Genomic DNA, 19,904 nt, shown 5'->3' on the forward strand with positions numbered 1-19,904 from the left:
CGTGGAGACAGACGGTTGTTAAGTAGAAACTTGCTCTGCCATAACATGACTGAGTGGCCATTGCAGTGCACTTCAAACACTTTTAATCATGCAAATATTCACTTTGATCCTTTTTGTCGGGATTAAACAGCAAGACAAAGCGTGGAGAGTACTCTGAATTGGTAATGGAGAAGAATTGAAAGAAAGTGTAGAGGAAGCCTGGACGGATTATGAGTGTTGGCTAACAAAAGCGCTGCATGCAGCTGCACCATGGACTACCAAGGCGCCAGTAAGATGCTCTAAATCGGCACAATGGTTTGACGCTGACTTAAAAGCTATCAAATCAAAGTGCAAAAAGCTAGAGCGCATCTGGCGCAGTAAATATGAAGAAACAGCCAAACTCGAATATAAAAATAACATAAAAAACTACTATAAGAGGATTAGAATAGCCAAAAGAAACTTTCTAAATAACAGAATTGAATTAGCTGATAATTCTACAAAGGAACTCTTTGTCATATACAAGGAACTCACATAATCGGAGAGGACTATAGCCCCAGATAAACATTCTATAGCAACTTGCGAAGCTATTGCGGACTTCTTCGTACAAAAAGTTGAGAATATCTACAAAACTTTTCCAGAGGTCACGGATGGTCCAGTTTTAGACCATGCCACTACCACTGAGCCGACAAACACCTGTTACCTCAACCATTTTACAGTGCCAGACAACGCTGAGCTGCTGAGAATTATTCTCAGTATCCAATCTGGCTACCCGAAAGACGTAGCTCGTCCCAAGATCTTCAGAAATCAGGCTGAAATTCTTGTAAATCACATAAGCCATATGGCTAAATTGTCCTTTCAGACGAGCCACGTACCACAAGACTGGAAAACAGCGCAGGTTATCCCTATCAAGAAAAAGGATAACCTCAGTGTAACTCAGCTGGACAACTACCGTCCTATATCGCTTCTGCCCTTCTGCGCCAAGGTGGTGGAAAAGATAGTTAATGCCCAGCTGATAAAACACTTAGAAGAAGGTCATCATCTCCACCCCTCGCAGTCAGGGTTTAGAGCGTATCACTCTACCGAATCAGCTCTTCTCTTTTCCACAGAGCTATTAAGAAGTAGAGTAGATGAGGGAATGACAGCTGTGCTCCTTTTGTTAGATCTGAGCGCGACATTTGATACCGTCTCACACCCCCTACTACTTTCACGTCTTAGTGAGGCTGGAATGGAGGGCCTGGCTCACGAATGGATGCACGCGTTCTTGGCTAATAGAAAATTTCAAGTTCATTGTCCACCTTTCAAATCGGAAATACGATCACTCAGGCACGGGGTACCGCAGGGCTCAATCCTGAGCCCTACGCTATTCAATCTTTATATGGCACCCCTGGCCAGGATAGTCGAGGCGTACGGGGTCGAGATAGTGTCATACGCGGATGACACTCAGCTGATTGTGACACTCTCTCGGCCACCCGAGGAAGCATCAGCTGGCTTCTCGGCATGTCTTAGTGATCTAGCCAGATGGATGAATACCAACTGTCTATGCCTCAATGCGAATAAAACAGAGCTTCTCGTATTGGGGAAGACTCCATCCATCTGGTCGTCTGCATGGTGGCCATTAGAACTCGGCGCCATTCCAAAGCCCTCAGAGCAGGTGAAAAACTTAGGGGTCAGATTAGACTCAACTCTGTCCTTTGAACACCATACTAGAGAGATTGCAGGCAAATGCTACGGCATCCTCAAGACTCTACGTAGGACCCTGGATTCTCTCCCTGCAACCAGTAGGAAAAACGCTGATCCATGCCCTAGTAACCCCCCATCTGGACTACAGTAACTCACTGTATATAGGCCTGAGTAAAAAAAGGTCTTCAGCGTCTACAATGCGTACAGAACGCAGCTGCTAGATTGGCACTTAATCTGTCTAGAAAGTCCTCAGGGAAACGCTCCCTAGCCACCCTTCACTGGCTGCCTATACGAGAGCGCATTGTATTTAAAACTATGTGCCTGACTCACCCCATTGCCCAAGCAAAAGGACCAATATTTCTCCAAAAATTACTGACCAAGTATCAACCTAAACGCCATTTAAGATCTCTAGGCTGTATGCTCTTTCAAGTGCCCAGAATTTACCAGGTGCGTATGGGCGGTCAATCTTTTAAATACCTGGCCAGTAAACAATGGAACTCTCTACCCATTGAACTTAGGATGGAGCCATCAGAGAAGATCTTTCGTCAAAAACTGAAAACCTATCTGTTCCCGAAGCTATGAGCCCCCCTCTTTCTCCTCCATTCTCCCGGTAGCTGTCCAGTCCTTGTTCATAAAGCGCGGGGACACTGTTTCCTTGTGTAGCCAGGCGCTATATAAAATGTTTTTATTATTATTATTATTAAGTCTGTCTAGGAATTCGGAGAAAGGGGTGCGAACGTGTACAAACAGATCAATGAAAAATATATTTTTGAAAAAGTAAGAGACGTTACTGTGTTTATTCTAGTAGCTCTGTCAATCTCCAGGGACGCTTCGTTCCTTATCAACTTTGTACCGCCAGCACCCGGTCAAGTATGTCCTTCTTCACTGTTTCTGACGACAGCATATGCTACAGTAATCCATTTCCTGCCTGTGACATACATTGCATGCAGTCATTGAAACCTAAATAGACTAGCACGAGCTACCTTTGACCCGAATGAGGAAGGCCTTTACTTTTTTTTACGTAGCACGCGGACCGAAAACATTTAACTCTTTCACATACTATTAATAACAAGTTTAACCTATTAGCATTGTAAATGACAATGCATTTTAGTTATGTTTCAAAAACATAAATAAGTCATTGTCATTTGCAATGCCAATAGCTCAAACTCGGGTAAATGCGAGACCTATTGCGATGCAATAGGTCTCGCATTTATGAGAGTTTAAGCTATTGGCATTGTAAATAACAATGCCTTTTATTTATGTTTTTAAAAAACAAAACGAAAATGCATTGTTGTTTAGAATGCCAATAGCTTAAACTTGCGTAATTGCGAGACACATTGCATTGCAAATGCTTGTTTTATTTGTAATGTTGGCAGTTCTGGGGCCTATACGTTTGAGTGCCGTTAAAAAGATGCTGCTTGCAACGCTCCAGAGTTGGATGAGTTATCATAATGAAATCAAATTGTGAGTTTGTGTAGAACAGCAGTAACATTGACCTGTTGTGACCTGTACGCCGTTGCTCAAGTGTGTCTTGGCACTTCCTGATGTTATTGTTTCTCAAGTCCACCATATGAGGTTTAGAGATTTCAGAAGATGGAAGGCCACAAATCTGCTTTAACATTTCTCAAGAATTCTCTGTCCAGTATTATCATCTGAGTCATTCCCCCAGTATTTTAAACCTGTACAAAGAATTTGAGCAATAATCGACAGAAATAATTACCCACTATCGAAAAAAAAGTCCAGCTGGAGACGTGATTGTCATTTCGTTGAAGTCGGCGATTCATTCGTGCAGTATTAGTCACAGCGTCTGTTAATTTTTAAAAAGATTTGTAATGCGCAGAAAGGTTAAACTTCGCCTGTAAATTTTTTGCCATTACCCTCACCCTCTCCCGACCCCCTTTGGAACATTACTGGGGGTGTTAAAATAAACTCCAGATTGGCCTGTTGGGAGTGAAACCTGTAACCAGCGAATTACATAAGATCGCTGGCACAGTGGGTTCCTTTCACGCTGAGCCGTCACCGGCAGGCGCACAGAAATTGGAATAATTTTATGATTGATTTTTGTCTAACATGACATTCTGTTTTTTTAACACGTAATGCGTTTGCAGCCTCAAATTTAAAAACACCCTAAATTCTGTATTTACTCTAGTACTAGCATCTGAGGATTTTCTATCTATGACTTTTAGACTGGAAATATGTAAACATGTATGGAAATGCTTGTAGCAAAATGGATTTAGTCGTGCCCGATGCCCAAAGAACACGTGACAAGTTGTATGATGGAAATCCATAAAGGCAGAGAATAGACAAAGATCTGCGAGTTTTAAAGGCGCTTTGAACAACTTTATTATGCGATAATGTTAGTTTTTCTTACCAGCTGTCATGCTGATACAAAAAAGAAGTCTTTACTTAGACTCAGTGATCTCAGAAACGACTAGCCATTGCTTCAGATAATAAAAACAAGCAACGTTCTTCCCTGTAACGCATTCCCACCCTCCAGCTTGTCGGACGCCAACAATAATAAGCTCAGCCGGACTAATTTCTTTTTTTAGTAGATGCGGAGTCTGAGAACAAAAAAACACTAAAGTCAGCCACATCACCTAACTAAACAAGTTGGCTCCTACGAAAACAAGTCACGTACTGAGAAACTCACCGCCGCAGCCCGGCTTGGACAGGAAGCCAGGCAACCTGTGTTGGAACGGGGGCAGGGCCGCAAAAAGACAGGAAGCAGACGGGAGCCTACCCCGCGCTCCTGTGCCTGTGAAGCCAGCTGGAAGTGAGCATGTGAGCGAGCCCCGCCTGCTGCCGAGACTGACCCGCTGCCGAAGGAGAGAGGGACACGCGGAAAGAGCCTGGTTCGTGTGGGGGGTGTGTGTGTGTGTGGGTGTGTGTGTGTGCGCATGTGTCTGTGTGTGTGCGCGTGTGTCTGTCTGTGTGTCTGTCTGTGCATCTGTCTGTGCGTCTGTGTGTGTCTGTGCGTCTGTCTGTGTGCATCTGTGTATGTGTGCGCGTCTGTGTGTGTGTGTGTGTGTGTGTGTGTGTGTGCGCGTCCTGATCCATTGTGACTGAACAGCATGCCTGAATCGGAGCGCGTGTTCACGCACGCAACCAGATCCGATTCCGGCATGCTGCGCGTGCCTGTCTCCTGGGAAGCAGGCCCGTTGACTATAGGTCTCGCAGCGAGACAGCGCTTCGCGCTGTAATCGCCAGGGCGAGACCTAAAAAGGACCAAACCTGAGCTAGAACAAGTAAGGAGCTAGCACCCTGTAGAACATTCATGAAGATTTCTAGTCCCTCAGATTGTAACTGCACGTCGTGTGTGAAGGGAGTCTCCCTGAGCTCTGCTCAGTTTTTTCTTAAAGCAAGATTATTCAGAAATGTTCTTCTTCTACAATGGCCGACACTAAAGTCCTTTTCTGACCCTGGAAGACCTGTGGGAAGAAAAGTTTACACATTGATGACCCATATAAGGCTTGCCTTTATTGCCTTTACCGTCAACATAAAGTAAAGAAATAATGTGTCATACCTTTTCCTCAAAGACCTTAAGGGACAGGGAGGGACAACTTCTCTTATGCCTCCGAAAGTCAAAAACTCAAAGGTCAGCTTCTCAGGAGGGATAGCGATGCCACTTTAAGATCTCGCAAAAGATCTAGATTCGAGGCAGGGACCTCTGAGGATAGCAGAAAGTCGCTTAAAACATCCCATAAAGACACAAAAATGGAGAAGCGAAAACTATGCTCCTCAGAAACCGCATTATCTGAGCCAACTACGCCTTCTACAAAGACTAAAGAACGTCCTCATTCTTCCTCCTCCGATCCGTCGACAAGATGTAAATCCTATCCCACAGCCCCTTCGATTGCGCCACACCATGATCGATGATGGTGACTGTTTCGTCGTCGAGACTATTGATGGCAATGACCACGATGACCGCAGCCATGGACGGTCTCATCGACTGACCTCATCACTGTTGATGACGACTTTGTCGCCGATGATTCCGTCTGCAGTAGTTCCGTCAACGCAGTCTCCGGCGACAATTCAATCTATGAAAGGCACAATGTCCACAACAATATCAAAGCAAGAAACATACATTGCGCTGACGACCAGGCCGGTGTCGAGAATTGGAATGACTAAAATATCAAAGACCTCTTTGCAGCCTGTGGTTACTTCACCGAGTAAGGTGTCACCTCTGCCTCCAAGTTATCTATTGGACCTGGATGAGTCAAATGATGATGATGCCCCTTTCGAAACAGTGCATAGTCCGTCAAAATCCCAGGCCAGAGGCCATTACTATCAGGGCTATTCTCCTTCTCAGAGGCACTACGAGGAGTTCAGGTACTATTCTGATTGTCTGCTGAGACCGGACTAAGTACAGATGCTAAGATCTTGGGTTCAGAATCTTCAGGCTATGCATAATTACAATACAATACAATATGGATTATAAGAAACGTTTTCCTGATCCTCCTGCAGAACAACCTGTTGCACCATAACCTGCTTCTCCACAAACTCTACCAATTCCTCCACATGTCACTCTTAGGATGACGCCGGTTTCTTGCCCTCCACTACTGCCGAGGGATGATCCATTCTCATCTGATGACAGTGAAGAAGGCGAAATTCCCGAACCTGCACCCCCCACCAGATGATTGGGACATCTATGTAATTTCCACTCCGTCACCACCTACTCAGAACTCTGTCGACTCTCCTCCAGAATATATTGGAGGTTTTCATAACTTAATGGATAGGGCAGAGACAAGATTCCACCTCCCCAATTCTGTCAAACAAGCTGACTGTTTCCTCTATGACTTTAAGGAAGAAACAAGGATGTCAGTTTTGTCTATATCTATTGTAGACTCCATCTGGGAAGAAGGTGTGAAAATGAGAAACCCTGCTACAGTGGCAGCTGTCCTGACAAGTATTGCTAAAAAGTATAGGGCTCCAGAGGCTTCCCCTGCATGCCTGACAGGATACCCCAAACTGGATTCCATAATCTCCCAAGCGGTGCTCCAAAAACCCATCTGCACCTTTATCGACGCCGTCAGACAAAGAAGGACTACACTGAGAACCTAGACAAAAGGATCTCCATGTTGGTCATCACAGTTCGTGCGGCCAACTCCTTGGCTATATTGGGCCGAAATGATCGACAAATGGGGACTGGTCAGGGCTCGAAAAATCCACTCGACCGCTTGCAATTACGAGCTAAATTTAACAAGGTCGAGCTGTTTTTAGGTCCTACTCAGCCTCTCTGCCGAGTAGGAAAACAAACTAACTTTTGCCCTCTGTCTGTGAAAACGGAGCAAATGTGACAAGATAACAAGAGGCAAATGAGCAATAAAGATGCCTTTAAATCTTGTTATCTTGTCACATTTGCTCTGCTTTCAGAGATGGAGGTCAAGTAGCTTGCAGGTAGGGCAAGGACATTTTTTAAGGGACTAGTCCTGCAGGACTAGTACCATTTTGTGGTTTTTTCGAGCCCTGCTGATATTGGTTCCCTCGTTGGCCTAATACCTGAAGATAAAAGATCTGAGGCCAAGAAAATATTCCTGGAAGGTGAGTGTATCCCCACAAAGGTAGTAGACTGCACCATGGACATTGCCTTGCCTCTATTGGCTTCTGCCAGCTGGCAGGTGCAGCACTTTTGAGACGCCAAGGATGGCTTAAGGAAACACCATTTAAGCCTAAGGTTCACTCTAAAATCCTCAATATGACCGATGATGGGGACACACTATTTGGCAAGCATATCGATGATTCTCTCTTAGCCATCAAGACTGATACTGACATAGCCAAGCCCCTTGGCACTCTCCAGTACAGGAAGTTGTCCTTTGGGGGGGGGGGGGGGGGGCGACAGGGTTTCTCAACATACAGGGGTGTGGTTATTACCAGATCTACTGAACCCAATCTGGATTTGCCTAATGGACAACAGTCATATAGTCAACCATCCACAGCGGGTTATGCAAGACAGATTCTCTGCAGAAAGCCACTGCGCCAGAACCGGAATACAGTGACCTCCACCAAGAACCAGCTATTTCACCTCTGTCACTCTCTTTATGTGCGAACATCTCCAACTACCTGTATCAATGGAGGAACGTCACATCGGACAGATGAGTGTTTGACCTAGTTGCATATGGCCAGACCCTGGGGTTTACAGAAAGACCACCAAGCCATGGGGAGCGCACCTCCCTCTAAGTAATGCTTGCAAATGAGCAATACTTAATCTCCCCGTGCCTAAAATGAAAGTGTATCCTCATGTAACGTAACTGGTACTATGTAAAGCGCTCTGATACCTGATTCGGTTCGGGTCTAGTTCGCGCTATATAAAACTCTGCAAAAAAAAAATTTAAAAAATGGGGAGAGGGGTTGGCCTAACTGCTAAGGCGCTCGACCTTGGACCTGGGGATCTGGGTTCGAGTCTCGGTAACGACGCCAAAAACCTCCTGTGATTCTGGGCAAATCACTTAATCTCCCGTGCCTAAAATGAAAGTGTATCCTCATGTAACGTAACTGGTGCTATGTAAAGCGCTCTGATACCTGATTCGGTTCGGGTCTAGTTTGCGCTATATAAAATTCTGCAAAATAAAAAAAAAGAGTATGTTCCGGTTGCTCAAAAAGGAAAGGGATTCTACTCCCGTTTTTTCCTCATACGCAAGAAAACCTGGGAATGGAGACACATTCTGGACCTCATAAACCTAAACAATTTCTCTGCAACCAATCCTTTCGAATTATTATGATGTCTGACATTCCCCATCTCCTAAACAGTGGAGACTTAATGACTTCTATCTACATTCATCCCAAAAACTGCAAATCTGCAAATTTTTCCGCTTCACCCATTGCCGATTCGGTGTCCTCCCATGTGGCCTAAAGTCAGCCCCTCGCATATTCACCAAATGTTGGGCTCGGTAGCAGCCTCTCTCAGGAAACAGGTCATCAGGTACTTCCCTACCTAGACGACTGGCTGCTAAAAGCTGCAACTTCAAGGCAACTACTAGAGCTAGCAAAGCCTGCCTGTCACTGTTTCTCCAACTGGGTCTCATCGGCAATCGACGAAAATCTTCAACTACTGCAGTTTGTAGGACCTGACCTGGATACAAAGCCTTTCTCTCCCAGGAAAGACAAAGGAGGCTAGCAAACTTGGCTCTCAAAATCTCAAGAAAAAAGTACTTTTACTGAGGCTGTTCAAGTCACTACTGGGAATGATTTCTTCCGCAATAAACCTACAGTGGATTAAATTGGAAGGCTCCTTCGAGGGCTCCTTCGAGGACTCCATAACTATAACCCCATGGATGATAGAAACTTTAACGTGGTGGTCTCCGATCTCTCTCAAGGCCTTAGGTTCCTGCTATTGGTACCTGATTTTATAAACACCACACATGCTTCATTAGAAGCCCGAGGAGGCTTTCTTGCAGGACCTACAGATCCAAGGAAAGTGGTAGGCTTGTCAGAAATCTATGCACAACATCCTAGAGCTGAAAGTCATCTTTCTTACCCTTCAGGCTTTTCTCCCACGGATTGTAGGATCCTCAATGCTGGCCCGTACCGACAATACAACCAGCATGTATTCCATTAACAGACAAGTAGGTACCAAATCTCTCAGGCAGTCCCACGAAGCCCAAGAGCTTTGAAGTTGGCTCACGACCCACAAGATATTTCTGAAAGCCCTAGAACGTGTCCGGAGTGCACAACACTCTCAACAGAGCCAGAGACAGTTGCCATGAGTGGGAGCTGGATCAACTGCAACTGAATGATATATTCTTGCTGTGGGGGAAACGAGCATTAGACCTCTTCCTGACAAACAGCAACACCAAATACCAGTTCTCTGCCAGTTGATATCACCTCCCAGGGTAGTGGAGGAATGTCCTTTCGATGCAATGGTATGGGATTTATGCTTATGCCCCTGCTAATTCCGAAGGTTCTCAGCAAAATGAAAATGGAAAACTGTCTCCTTATCTTGATCGCTTCCTGGTGGCCCAGGCAGCACCGGTTATAGAGCTCCTCCTCCTGTCCAAGACCAGTACCATTCCCCTACTGCAACGCCTGCTCCGTCTTCAAACCGAAGACACTCCGAGTTCGAGAGAGACAGAGCACAGCTCACCACACGATGCAGGGCAAGGGCCAAGCCCCGACGCTTTATGAACTTGGTCTCTCCACCGACGACGAGGACAAAATCGCCGAAGGCCCAGATGACTTTACGGTCGCTGAGACCGATAAGAAAACGCCTGATAAGGTAGGAGAGTCTACGACCCCGAAAACTCCCACAGGGCCTCGAAAACCAGAGGCGGACTCCCGAAAGTCTGAGCCCAGAGCCTCGAAAGGAGCACCGGCGCTGAATAAATCGACGACCGAAGCTGCATCCTCCGAAAAAGAGCCCAGCGGATCCTCCGAGAAGGACTCCCGGAGGCCGAAGACCAGCGAAAAGCAAAGGTCATCGAAGCAAGCCCCCGAAAAAGGGCCTACGACTTCGACTTCGAAAGAAAAGGAGCCGAAGAAAGTTTCGACGTCGACAACGCCGCCGAAAAGAGCGGCCGAAACGCTCGACGACGAGCAGGATGCAGAGAAAGAGAAGAAGGCTCGAGGCCGAAATGGAGAACATCCTTCAGAGAAGGAAAGACTTCGATGAAAAAATGAAGTTACAAGATCCCCTCGAAGCCGGCACAGCCGTCGCTGAGGTACAGGAGCTCGAAGAGTTCGACGTCGAAGAGCCGCCGAAAACTCCGGAACCCTCGGAGCACGAAGAGGAGGAAGACCTCTACTACACAGAAGGGGATTACGGGGAGCAGCAGTCAAGCTACGGCTCAGGTTCCTCGACGGCCCAAGACCAGGAATGGCAGGACATCGAGGCCGAAAACCCGGAGGAGGCGGTGGAAACATACCCCTCGAGGCCTTCGCCACCGGATGACATTGGGGCATACAATGAGGTGGTCAGAAAGGCGGCAGCAGCTTATGGAGTTAAGCTGGAAGAGGAGAAGCCAAAAGCAGACTTCCTGCTCGAGACATTGCTCCCCATACAGACAAGAAGCCAGTTCTTGCCCATGCTCAAGAGTATCACAGACCAGGGAAAGGAAGCCTTCAAGGACCCGGCTACATGCAGATCAGTAGTGCCGAGGACGGAGAAGAAATACAAATTCTCCTCCCAAGACCCAGCTTACATCAAGGGATTCGTCACAGCAGATTCTATAATCGCTGCAACGGCCAGGAAAAGGGCAAACGTCCCAACAACGTCTGGACCTCCACCTGACAAGGAAAGCAGGAGGATGGTTCTAACTGGCAGGAAGATTGAGAGGAACGCCGCAACGCACTGGCGGATGGCGAACTCCAACGCCCTCCTGAATAGACATCAATACCAGCACTGGGATGAGATGGGACAGTTGCTCAAGCACCTCCCGGAACAATACCGTGAGAGGGCATCACAGCTTGTGGAAGAGGGGAAGAGCATCGCCAATTCGTGCCTGAAGACAGCCTTGGATGGGGCAGAAACATCCAGCAGACTGATGGCTATAGGCATCACAGAGAGAAGGCAAGCCTGGCTCAGGATCTCAGGCTTCAAGGCTGAGGTTCAGAACAACATCCTGAACACACCCTTCAACGGTGAAACACTATTCGGAGCCCCAGTTGATGAGAAGCTCACCCAACTGAAGGACAACGAGACGGCAAGGTCCATGGGGGCCCTGCAGTTCAGGGGGATGAGAAGGGGCACTCCTACACGGAGGCCGAACGGCAGAGGTGGATGTCAGCGAGGAGATTCTCACCAGAGTTTCCACCAGGGGCATCAGAGTGACAACCAAGGCCACCAGGGCCAGCAGAGGCAAAGCTGGAACTACCAAAGCAGGGGCCAGTCCTTTCGGTCAAGAGGAAATGGACGGGCCAGAGAAGGAGAGGCGGTGAACAACCCCCCTCTAAGTGACTTCACACGGAAGAAGGTGCTCCCCCACCCAAACCCTCCGGGAGAGGAGCACGGAAAAACAAAGAGGAGAGGGCTACACGGACAAGACACAGAGGAACATGTAACGCCGGTAGGAGGAAGATTGAGATTTTTTCTCCAGGAGTGGAGAAAAATAACAGACAAGTGGATACTCAATTTTATGCAGTTCGGATACTGCATAGAGTTGGAAAAGAGACCACCAAACAGAAAGCCAAAGAAAAGACAGCACTCGGGGAGAGAGCTGCAACTACTGCAAGAGGAAGCCCAAGAACTCCTCCTCAAAGCGGCCATCGAACGAGTTCCTTTCAAAGAACGGAACAAGGGAGTGTACTCAAACTACTTCCTGGTGCCAAAAGTGGACGAAAGTCTAAGACCCATCCTGGACCTACGGTTCCTAAACAAATACGTCAAAACTCAAAAATTCAAAATGACGTCCCTACAAGAGGTCATCCACAGATAAAGGCCGGGGACTTCTTGTCCACCATAGACCTCAAAGATGCGTACCTGCACATCCCCATGAACAGGCAGCACAAGCACATGCTAAGGTTCTCAGTAAACAAGGATCACTACCAATTCACGACCCTGGCTTTCGGCCTAAAGTCCGCACCAAGGGTGTTCACCAAATGCCTCGCGGCAGTGGCCGCACACCTAAGAAGAAAGGGGATACACGTGTACCCCTGCCTCGACGACTGGCTAGTAAAGGCAAGCTCTTACAGGACATGCAAAGAGCATGCAGAACAGGTGACGAACGCTAGCAAGCCTGGGTTTCTCCATACACTGGGGCAAATGCTCGATGGAACCAGAGCAAGTGAAGATCTTCCTGGGAGCCCAGATCGACACCGTCCAATGCAGGGTCTTACCGAGCGAAAAGAGAACGCTCAGCCTACTGAGGGAGAAACGTCACTACCAGAAGGGGCGAGCTCCGACAGTGAGGACTGTGAGCAAGATCTTGGGGATGATGGCATCATGCATACACCTGGTCCCCAATGTACGCCTACAAATGAGACCACTCCAAGAGTGGCTGCAACAGCAATGGTCACAAGCTGCAGGAAGTTGGGAGGATCTAGTGGTTGTAACGCACAGGGTGCAGGAAGAGATAAGGTGGTGGACCAAGGAGAGAATAACAGAAGGGAAACCTCTAACACCACCGGACCCAACAGTGACCATCACCACAGACGCATCCCAGAAGGGGTGGGGCGCACACATGAACAGGCTCAGAGTAAGGGGTCTGGGGAGCCCTACAGATGCAGTCAGGCACATCAATTACCTGGAACTGAAAACTGTGTTGCTAGCCCTCAAGGCTTTTCAGAAACACCTGTACAACCAGAAGGTGCTAATACAAACAGACAACATCACAACGATGTTTTACATAAACAAACAGGGGGGAACTCAATCGTTCCCTCTGTCAAGCTTGGCACAGGAGATCTGGAAATGGGCTATACCACTAAAAATAGACCTGCTAGCCATACACTTGCCAGGGAAGGACAATGTAGAAGCGGATTGGCTCAGCAGGCAGACTTCAGCGTCCCACGAGTGGGAACTCAACAGTCAGGAAACAGAGACTATTCAGGAAATGGGGCACGCCAACAATAGACCTATTTGCAACTCACCGGAATGCAAAATGCCAATACTTTGCATCCAGGCAACCAGAGGCACTGTCCCAGGGGAATGCCCTATGGATAAGCTGGTCAAAAACATTTGCCTACGCTTTTCCCCCGATACCACTGATCCCCAAGGTTCTCAACAAATGCATGAAGAGCAACATGACGCTCATCCTTGTGGCACCACAATGGGCCAGACAGACCTGGTATTCTCAGATAATGGAGATGGCTCAGGGGCCACCCCACAGGTTCTCAAAAAGAAGAGACCTACTCTCTATGGAAAACGGAGAAGTTCTACACCCAGAGCCAGAGCGCCTCAACCTCTCAGCCTGGCTCCTGAGGACTTAGAATTCGCACACCTAAAACTACCAGAGAGCACCCTGCGGGTGCTGCGAGAGGCAAGAAGGCCCAGCACACGCAAGTGCTATGGGGGAAAATGGAAAAGATTCACTCAATGGTGTTGCAAGAAACAGCTCCAGAGGAAACTGACCAAGGAATCCATGGTGCTAAGGTACCTCACGCACCTAATTAAGGCTAAGCTAAGCTCATCCTCGCTGAGGGTGCACCTGGCAGCGATTGTGGCATACACAAGAGGAGAAACAGGGAGAAGCTTCTTTACATCGCAAGTCGTAAAAAGATTCCTAGAAGGAGCTAAAAGAATAGCGCCGCCAAAGAGAATGCCGCCACCGGCCTGGAACCTAAATGTGGTACTGACGGAGCTCATGAAAGCACCTTTCAAACCCATCCTCAAAGCATCACTGCAAATGTTAACGATGAAGACGGCCTTTCTGGTAGCAATCACCTCGCTGCGAAGGGTGAGCGAACTGCAGACACTCACACTGCAGGAACCCTACATCCAGATACACAGTGACAGGGTCGTGATGAGAACAGACCCACACTTCATGCCAAAGATGGTGTCAAGGTTCCACATGAATCAGAGTATTCAGATCCCTAGCTTCTTCCAAAACCCCACTACAAGCGCTGAGAGGTCGCTCCACACCCTAGACGCAAGAAGGGCTGTGATGCACTACATTGAAAGAACGAAGGAACACAGGAAAACAAAACAGTTCTTCGTATCCTTCGCAAACAGTTACATGGGCAAACCAGTGACTAAAAACACCATAGCTCGATGGATCGCACAGACAATACAATTCTGCCACAAACAAGCTGGCCAGGAGCTAACAGGAGGGGCACAGGCCCACTCCACCAGGAAGAAAGGAGCAACAATTGCCTTTCTGGCCAACACACCAATTCAGGACATATGCCTGGCGGCAACATGGGCTTCAGTGCACACTTTCACTAAGCACTATTGCGTGGATGTACAGATGAACAAAGAAGCACAAGTAGGACAAAAGGTGCTTCAATATATTTTCAACAACCAACGCTCATCTTCCACCCAACCGCCACAAAAGTAACACAAACCGCTACAAAATCTATGCACAGCATAGTGAATCCAGAAAGATTCACGCTGCAAAACGAATAGTTTCTTACCTGTCGGTGTAGTTTTGCAGCTTGAAGATCTTTCTGGATTCACTAGCGAACCCACCCGCCTCCGCCAGAAAGATGAGGCTGGAGAAGAGGGTGGAAACACATAGGAAAGAAAGCAAGTTGAAGCTTACAAGATACAAGGAAAGAATTACGTTGAACAAACGATTAACAAACATAGCCATGGATTCACTACAGAGACAAAAAAAAAAAAACCCAGAAAAAAGAATCCGAAGATGGCGCCCAAGGGTGGTAGCTTCCGCCGGAAGCACGCTGACGTCACCGAAGGGACACCAAATGGTGGGACGTCGACGCCCACCTGGGCTACAAAAAAAAAAAAAGAGAAAAAAGACTACGATTCCGGACCCAACCACCAGATTGCGGAATATGCACAGCATAGTGAATCCAGAAAGATCTTCAAGCTGCAAAACTACACCGACAGGTAAGAAACTATTAGATCTTCTGGGAATGGAGACTTTATTATCCCCAGATTCAAACTTGCCAGAATGGGTGGGCGGTCCTTCGCTCATCTAGGTCCCAAGCTCTGGAACACTTTACCAGTTGCTCTAAAATTGGAGAATAACTTGCTGCGGTTCCGGAAGGGACTTAGGAGCTTGCTTTTTGAGTGATCTGCCCGTTGTCCTGGTCTGCTTGATATTACCTGATACTTCTTTCTTCTTGAGTCTATCCCTAGCGCCGGGAAACCTACTGCGGGTAGCTGTTGCGCGTTACAAGTTAAATAAAATAAATACACGCATGCACACAGACGCGCAGGCATACACGCATGCACACAGACGCGCAGGCATACACGCATGCACACAGACGCGCAGGCATACACGCATGCACACAGACGCGTAGGCATACACGCATGCACACAGACGCTCAGGCATATACGCAAGCACAGACGCGCAGGCATACACATACAGACGTGCAGGCATGCACGCAGTCGCGCAGGCATGCACATACGCACGCAGATGCGCAGGCATGCACGCAGATGCGCAGGCATGCACGCAGATGCGCAGGCATGCACGCAGATGCGCAGGCATGCACGCAGACGCGCAGGCATGCACGCAGACGCGAAGGCGTGCACGCAGATGCGAAGGCGTGCACGCACATACGCAGACGCGCACGTACGCAGACGCGCAGGCGTGCACACACGTACGCAGATGCGCAGGCATGCACGCAGACGCGAAGGCGTGCACGCACGCAGACGCGAAGGCGTGCACGCACATACGCAGACGCGCACGTACGCAGATGCGCAGGCGTGCACACTCGCAGGCGTGCACACACGCGCAGACGCGCAGGCATGCACACACGCAGACGCGCAGGCATACACATACGCACGCAGACGCGCAGGCATACACGTTTGCAGGCACGCACTTATGCAGATGCGCAGGAATGCACGCAGATGTGCAGGCATGCAGACGCGCAGGCATACACATACGCACGCAGACGCGCAGGCATACACACGCAGACGCGCAGGCATACACACGCAGACGCGCAGGCATACACACGCAGACGCGCAGGCATACACACGCAGACGCGCAGGCATGCGCGCGTGCGGACTTGTACGCACGCGGACTTGTACGCACGCGGACTTGCACGCGAACGCGTAGGCTTGCACGCACGCCAACGTGCAGGCTTGCTTGCACGCACGCGAACGCGCAGGCTTGCACGCACGCGGACGCGCAGGCTTGCACGCACGCTTGCACGCACGCGGACGCGCAGGCTTGCATGTTGCACGCGGAGGCTTGCATGTTGCACGCGGACGCGCAGGCTTGCATGTTGCACGCGGACGCGCAGGCTTGCACGTTGCACGCACGCGCAGGCTTGCACGTTGCACGCACGCGCAAGCTTGCACGTTGCACGCACGCGCAGGCTTGCACGTTGCACGCACGCGCAGGCTTGCACGTTGCACGCACGCGGACGCGCAGGCTTGCACGCACGCGGACGCGCAGGCTTGCACGTTGCACGCACGCGGACGCGCAGGCTTGCACGTTGCACGCACGCGGACGCGCAGGCTTGCACGTTGCACGCACGCGGACGCGCAGGCTTGCACGTTGCACGCACGCGGACGCGCAGGCTTGCACGTTGCACACACGCGGACGCGCAGGCTTGCACGTTGCACGGACGCGCAGGCTTGCACGTTGCACGGACGCGCAGGCTTGCACGTTGCACGCACGCGCAGGCTTGCACGTTGCACGCACGCGGACGCGCAGGCTTGCACGTTGCACGCACGCGGACGCGCAGGCTTGCACGTTGCGCGGACGCGCAGGCTTGCACGCACGCGGATGCGCAGGCTTGCACGCGGACGCGCTGGCTTGCACGCACGCGGACGTGCAGGCTTGCACGCACCCGGACGCGCAGGCTTGCACGTTGGACGCGCAGGCTTGCACGTTGCACGCACGCGGACGCGCAGGCAGGCTTGCACGTTGGACGTGCAGGCTTGCACGTTGCACGCACGCGGACGCGCAGGCAGGCTTGCACGTTGCACGCACGCGGACGCGCTTGCACGTTGCACGCGGACGCGCAGGCTTGCACGTTGCACGCGGACGCGCAGGCTTGCACGTTGCACGCGGACGCGCAGGCTTGCACGTTGCACGCACGCGGACGCGCTGGCTTGCACGCGGACGCGCTGGCTTGCACGCGGACGCGCTGGCTTGCACGCGAACGCGCAGGCTTACACGCGCAGGCTTGCACGCACACGCGCAGGCTTGCATGCACACGCGCACGGGCAGGCTTGCACGCACACACGCGCACGGGCAGGCTTGCTCGCACGGGCAGGCTTGCTCGCACGGACGCTCAGGCATGCACGCATGCAGACTGGCAGACAGGCACGCATGCAGACGGGCATACAGGCACGCATGCAGACGGGCATGGAGGCATACAGGCCCGCGGACGGGCTTGCACGTGCAGACGCGCAGGCATGCACACATGCAGACGGGCATACAGGCACGCAGGCATACAGGCCCGCGGACGGGCTTAGACGGGCAGGCTTGCATGCGTATGGACGTGCATGCACACGCGCGGACGGGCAGGCTTTCATGCACGCGCACAGGCGCCAATGCGCACAGACTCGCAAGCGCGCAGAGTCGGGAGCACGCACCCGCCCCTCACTAGTACCAGTTTAAATCCTGAACACTGCAATCGGCCACCAGCTGAAAGGACAACCGTTAACACTTGCAAAGAGTCTGTCATTGCGCTCTTTAATAACCTTTAATCAGTTTGAGATTGAAAAAATATATTTTTATTGGCAACGTCTGTTGATGGTGCAGAAGATGCTGCATTACTTGATAAATCCATAATCCTGCAGAAAAGGGCCAGTTTTGCAACTGTAATTTATAGTTAAATTACAGTCACGTTGATGCCAGTGCCCGTATTACTTACTATCGATCCCTCCTTCACCGCTGGTTGAAGTGTGCCTTCAGTTAACACAAAACTCAGTTGTCTGAATGTTGTCGCATCAAACGACGGAGAGCGGCTCTCACAAGCATTGCTCCATGCCACACATGCGTCCAAATGCACATCCACTGTCAGCAAGTGGAGCCTGGAGCCCTGCTACTGCTCATGGTTGTATCGGTGCAGTGAATCTGTAGGCACAGAGATCAATGAAGCAGCAACAGCAGCATTGTTCCTCCGAGGGAAACTGAACACACAGCTGAAGAGACCAACAGAAAGGGTAACATAAGCCCAGTCAGGTTTAAAGCACAATCATTTCACTAACCATCGGGGCCAAGCGCAGCTGCCCACCTAGAAGCCGACCGAGACAGCGCTCGCAGGAAGCATGCCAAGCAGCGCATATCTCTTTAAAGCAAGTACATTGCTTCAAAGTAAACCACTTCCTGGAGACATTTAACTATTGCTGTAAAGCTCCAGTACTAAAAGCTCTGTTCAAGTACTGACAAATGGAAAGAAAGTATTTCAAAATATTGGAAATGAACACATTATGGTTGATTAGTGTTAAGGATCTACCGTTTCCTTCGACAACATAAAATCTTACAAGTACATTTAAACAAGGCCAGCGCTATATGTCACCCAATATGCATGCGCATTACCGCAGAGAAAACACGAACAGATTTAAACAAGTAACGTGGTGTGAGGGGCGAACGACAGGATAGGAGCACCAGGCACAAGAGGGGGAGTGGGAGGAACTGCAATAAATCTTGGCAGCATGAAAACCAAAAGCAACGTACAGACGCTCCGTGCGCTGTGAAAAGCAGAACAAACTCTGGGTAAGCAAGCGGTCTTCACTTTTCAAGCACTCGTGCTTGTGGCGGCATCCACCTTGCGGGAGCGAGCAGCGGCCATATGTTTGTAATTAACGTATCTGCGCCGCTGCTCGCTCCTGCAAGGTGGATGCCGCCACAAGCACGAATGCAGTGCTTGAAAAGTGAAGATCGATGGCTAAAGGCCCTCTCCTAGAGCAGCACATGCGAGCTGCCTAGGCGAAACCTAAAAATGAAGGAAGCTGAGGTCACAAAGTCCATGGGGGCTTTACAATTACCTGCGAGTAGGGATTCCTTTCGGCGCCCCTTTTACAGGGGTGGCTCCATAAATCTTACCACAGACAATCCCTTGTTCTCTTACGAGGGCAACAATCAATCGCCCTCATCAAGAGGCTATTTTGGAGTAGGTTTTAGAGGAAACCATGGTAAGGGAAGAGGCAGAAGCAACTCTACACGCACTTCTCCCGGAAATAACAAACCGTGACTTCCTTCTGCTACCCCCGATCATTCCACTCCTGTAGGGGGACGTCTCTCTCAATTTCTCCATGTCTGGAACACCGTCACCTCAGACAAATGAGTTTTACAAATGATCTAATATGGTTACTGCCTGGAACTTAAAAACACTCCCACAAACATTTCTCCAAAATCTCACACAATGTCGCAAGAACATCTTGCCCTTCTGAAAAACAGAAGTTCTGTCTGTTGGAGAAAGGAGCGATGGAACCAATCGCATTAAAACATCAAGGGACCGGAGTATACTCTGTGCTTCTTGAGTCCAAAAAAGGATGGCTCTCTCAGGCCTATACTAGACCTCCGAGAACTAAATCTATACATTCAGTTGGACCACTTTCACATGGTCACACTCCAGCTAGTGCTACCGCTCCTTCAACAATGCAACTTTTTGTCCACTTTTCTACTTAAAGGACGCCTATTTCCATATTCCAATACACCCTGCTCACTCCAAATGCCTTAGGTTCGTAGTAGCAGGCCAGCACTATTGGTTCAAGGGGCTCCCATCCGGAGTAA

At 49.6% G+C, this 19,904-nt stretch overlaps 1 protein-coding gene across 3 annotated transcripts in view; it reads left to right on the forward strand.

Moving 5' to 3' along the window:
* Positions 1 to 19,904, forward strand: part of TNPO3 (transportin 3) — a 1,288,661-nt gene that overhangs the window by 178,499 nt on the left and 1,090,258 nt on the right. The window lies entirely within an intron of this gene.

This window comes from Lissotriton helveticus, chromosome 1_1, assembly GCF_964261635.1.
Source record: "Lissotriton helveticus chromosome 1_1, aLisHel1.1, whole genome shotgun sequence".
Classification (NCBI taxonomy): Eukaryota; Metazoa; Chordata; class Amphibia; order Caudata; family Salamandridae; genus Lissotriton; species Lissotriton helveticus.